The sequence below is a fragment of the Dama dama genome, chromosome 4 (assembly GCF_033118175.1).
Source record: "Dama dama isolate Ldn47 chromosome 4, ASM3311817v1, whole genome shotgun sequence".
In the NCBI taxonomy this organism is placed as follows: domain Eukaryota; kingdom Metazoa; phylum Chordata; class Mammalia; order Artiodactyla; family Cervidae; genus Dama; species Dama dama.
In genome coordinates this window covers 70,732,440-70,737,173 of record NC_083684.1, presented here as the reverse complement: position 1 = coordinate 70,737,173, position 4,734 = coordinate 70,732,440, and positions in this window count along the sequence as shown.

Genomic DNA, 4,734 nt, shown 5'->3' with positions numbered 1-4,734 from the left:
TGTGAGTTTGTGTGTGTGTGTGAGGGTGTGTGTGTGTGTCACTGTGTGTGTGAGCGTGTGTGTGTGAGTGAGTGTAACTGTGTGAGTGTGTGTGTGTGCGTGTGTGTGTGAGTGAGTGTGTGTGCGTGTGTGCGTGTGTGTGTGAGTGAGTGTAACTGTGTGAGTGTGTGTGTGTGCGTGTGTGTGAGTGTGTGTGTGAGTGTGTGTGTGAGTGAGTGTAACTGTGTGAGTGTGTGTGCGCGTGTGTGAGCGTGTGACTGTGTGTGAGCGTGTGTGTGTGAGTGAGTGTAACTGTGTGAGTGTGTGTGTGTGCGTGTGTGTGTGAGTGAGTGTGTGTGCGTGTGTGCGTGTGTGTGTGAGTGAGTGTAACTGTGTGAGTGTGTGTGTGAGTGTGTGTGTGAGTGTGTGTGTGAGTGAGTGTAACTGTGTGAGTGTGTGTGCGTGTGTGTGAGCGTGTGACTGTGTGTGAGTGTGTGTGTGTGTTTAATCCCTTCAGTCGTGTCTGACTCTGAGACCCCACGGACTGTAGCCCGCCAGGCTCCTCTGTCCATGGGAGTCTCCAGGCAAGACTACTGGGCGGGGTTGCCATGCCCTCCTCCAGGGGAATCTTCCCCACCCAGGGACAGAACCCGCCTCTCTCAAGTCTCCTGCATCTTTACCACTAGCGCCACCTGCTGTTTGCAGCGCTGCCTCCCTTTTACAGGGTCCCTTGGGAGCCGGCTCACGGCCACCTCTCCAGCACCAGCTCCCTCTGGTCTTGCTCTCTAAGTCCAGCTTCAGGGACTTCGTGACCCAGGAACTTGCCTTTCCTGCTCACCTCAGGGCCTTTGCACTTGCTCTTCCCGCCACTTGAGGCGCTGCTCCCCTTTTACTTTGTTTTCCGTGTTGCACAGCCAAGCAGGATCTTAGTTCCCCACCCAGGGATCGAACCTGTTCAGAAGCCTGGAGTCCTAACCACTGGACGACCGTGGAAGTCCCTGGGTCAGTCTTTTATCCTATATCAAGGGTCAGCGAACTGTGGCCCTTTGCCCATTGCCTACCGTCCTCAAGCCAAAAAAAAAAAAAAAAAGGCTCCTCACAGTATTCACATTATTAAATGATTGGAAACAAAATTAGAAGAGTGATTGTGAACGATGAGCATTTATATAAAATTCGAATTTCGACATCCCTAATGAGCTTTTAAGGGGGCAACAGAAGATGAGATGGTTGCATGGCATCAGTGACTCGATGGACATGAGTCTGAGCAAACTCTGGGAGATGGTGAGGGACACGGAAGCCTGGTGCTGCAGTCCATGGGGTCACAAAGAGTCCCTAGCGACTGAATAACAGCAGAGAGTTTTTGGCGAACACAGTCCTATTCATCCGTGGATCCTCTGTGGCTTCCAGGCTGTGATGGCAGAGCTGAGCAGTAGCAACAGAGAACAATAGCTGGTAAGGCTGAAAATATTTCCTCTCTGGCCCTCTATAGAAATGTTGGTGGGCCGCTGACTTGGGCCCAGCGGGTCCCTCGAGGCTGAGCGCACCAAAACGCGCAGAGATTGGGAGGGACAGAGTCGGGGCGCGTAAGATCACAGAGCCACGCATCGGAGCCAGGAGGGGGCTCCCGGGTCAGTGTCCGCGTGTCCCCAGGGTCAGCCCCTCGCAGTACTTTACCCCCGGAGCCCGGCCAGGGCAGAACGGGCCGCCGGGTGGACCTCGCGGTTCCGAAGGCTGTCGATGAGCGGGTTCAGGACGGGCGTGACGACGAGGCACAGAACAGCCACCAGCTTGTGGCGCTCGGCGTGGCGCTCGGCGGCAGGGCGCTCGGCGGGGCGCGCGGGAGCCCCGGGACTGCGGGTTCAGGGCGGTCCCCGTGCCGTCGAAGAGCCCCAGGGCGGCCAGGTGGGAACCGCAGGGGGACAGCGCCTGGAAGCGGCTCTGGGAGGAGGGCAGACGGCCCACGGCCGCCGGGATCGAGGCGTAGGAGGCGGGGACGAAGGCCAAAGGGCCGGCGAGGATGGGCGCGCGCAGGCCCGAGACCAGCGTGCGGTCGGCCGCGGTGTCTGCGCCCGCGGTCCTCGGCGCGGCGGTCAGCTCGCAGAAGAAGCGGTCCACCGGGGGCCGCCCGGGGCAGAAGCGCCATCCCGGCCAGGAGGAGGGCCTCGCAGCGGCCGGGGGAGAGGCCCACGCGGAGCGGCGCCCCGGCCGGCCCGCACGTGCGCCGGAGCCTGCGGGAGCGGGGCGCTCACCCAGGCCGTGGCCGGCGGCGCCAGCTGGGCGGGCGGGCGGTACACCGGCCGGTGCGGCCGCTGGTCCGGGGCGATGAGCCCCAGCAGGGCGCCGTCGCCCAGCGCCGCGGCTAGGCAGGCCGCCAGGAGTGCCTTCAGCAGCAAGCGCCGCAGCAGGAAGTCCGAGGTCCCCGCCTGGTTCCCGGCGGCCCGGCCCATCCTGGGGGAGACCGGGGACCCTGAGGCTCCCCCGCGGGCCCCGGAGGGGCTGAGGGGCTGGGCGCCCGGCCTTTCCCTGGGCCTCTTTGCTCCGCACTCCTCTCCCGCCCCGTCCGCTCACCTGCTCTTTCCGGCGCTATCTCCCCATCGCATCCCAGGCTGCGGATCCTCTCCCGAATCGCTGATTTCCCCTCTCGCCCTCTCCCCTTCCTTCCCTCCTTGATTTCTCTCCGTTTCTCTCCCCTCCCTCGTCTTCCCGTTTCCTGGCTTTATTCACCTCTCTGTCTCTCTCCTTCTGCCCAAGCCTCATAAGAATGATGATGAGAAGGTGATACACACGTGTCACCCCTCTTGCCCCCCTTTCTCTCCCACACGCTCAGTCGCCGCACTTCTCGACTTCCTTCTCTCCCTGTGGACTTCTCCGTCTCCTGGGCTCTTCCTGCACCCCGTCATTCCCTCCCCTCCATCTTCCTCTCTCATCATCCTTCCAGACTTTTCCTCTGGCTCCGCCCTCCTCCGTACCAGCCGCTGAGGTCCGGCCCTGGTGGGGACAGCCAAGTCCGAGACTCTGTTCCTCCTCCCCCAGCACCAGGGCGGGGAAGGGTCGAGCGCAGGGTGGACAGTGAGCAGACGAGACCCCTGGCCCGTCTCTCCTGCCCGACGTCTGTAACTCTCACGCCGTGAAGAGGAGGAGACTCCTTGCCTTAACTATCCGGGGGACTGAGCGTTGGAGGCAGAGAACAGCAAGTGCAAGGCTCCCGAGGCAGGAATGCGCTTGGTGGGCGGAACAGACAGGATACGTGGCTGAGTGCTGTCCGTAAGGGAAGGGCCACGGGAACCGAGATGGAAGGTGGACCCTGTGGGGACAAGCAGACCATGCACAGAGGCGACCAGATGGCACAAGACCCATCTGTAAAACCTACCGCAGCTGGAGAGAAGTTGCGGATTCTAGTCTTGCAGTGAGCATGGGTCTTATGCATACGCTATGTGCACTGCCGTGCTTCCAGCTGAACCACTGTAATGAACCTGAAATTTAAGAACACTTGTTCTCCAGAGTTTTGGACACAGTGGGGGAAGGAGAGGGTGGGACCAACTGGAACAGTAGCATTGACATATATGTACGCTGTGTGTGTGTGTGTGTGTATGCTCAGTCATGTGTGGTCTTTGCAATCCCATGGACTGTATGTAGCCCACCAGGCTCCTCTGTCCGTGGGATTTTTCAGGCAAGAAGACTGGAGTGGATTGCCATTTCCTCCTCCAGGGGATCTTTACCATCTGAGCCACTAGGGAAGCCCAAAGCCATTATACTCCCAATTCAAATAAAGAAAAAAGAAACCCTGTTTTCCAAGCAGTCCCAAATTTTGGAAGGGAGCTTGATATTTTAGACTGACTGTGTTTTTAGGGGTTTGGGAGTCCAAAAAAGAAAAAATGACTATCTCCAACAGGCAGTTGTATACCTGAGTCTGGGGTTTGGGAAAGTTGATGAGTGGAGACTGAGGTTTGAGATGATCAGACGCCCTCACCTCTGAAGGCCTGCCGAAGCCGTGGGTGCGGTGAGTCCTGGCTGGAGAGACGCGTGCCGTCGTGTGTGCCTTCCGTGTCAGGAGAGTCTTCAGAGAGCGGACACTATGCCCGCCAACGCTGCCCTCCCGCACACACTCACAGTTTTGTGTATCGGGGTCTCTGGAGCACAAAACCCCATGCTGCCTGCCTGTGAGTCCCCCCGAATTCCGCAGCCTCCCACACACCCACCTCCTTCCTCCTGAGGCAGCTTCGAAGCCCCAAGTCCCCACCGCAGGGCAGCCTCCGGTTCCAGGAGCAAGGATGGCCTGTGTGTCTGGGTTCCTGGTGCCCGAGCTCAGATGCTGAGGAAGGTGGCCAGACGTCCAGACCGGCCTCCTTGCAGGAAGAATTAAAGTGCGCTGACTGGCTCCTCGGAGAACCTTGTCACCCGGGACTGGAGGAAGCCACAGACTCGCTGTGCCCGGCCGCTGCGCAGGGCTCTGGGCAGCGCCCTTGACCCCCATAGGCCCCCTGGTACTTGGCCATCGCTCCCGACGACGCTTCAGGGGAGACCTCGGCACAAGAGCACCGGCTCCCCTGGCTCTGCGGGGAACCCCGCCTGCCCTCCTTGGAGGTGGGAATTGAAGGCACGCCGTGTAATCCCCCCCTCCTCGCTCAGCTCTCTGAATACCTCAGTCCACTTCTGCGGACGTCCCGTCTCCCTCCCCCTGGGCGCCATCAGTTCAGTTTCTCATCCTCCTCTGTGTCTGTATCTCTGCCTTTTCCACGTCATGTTTCTCTCTTG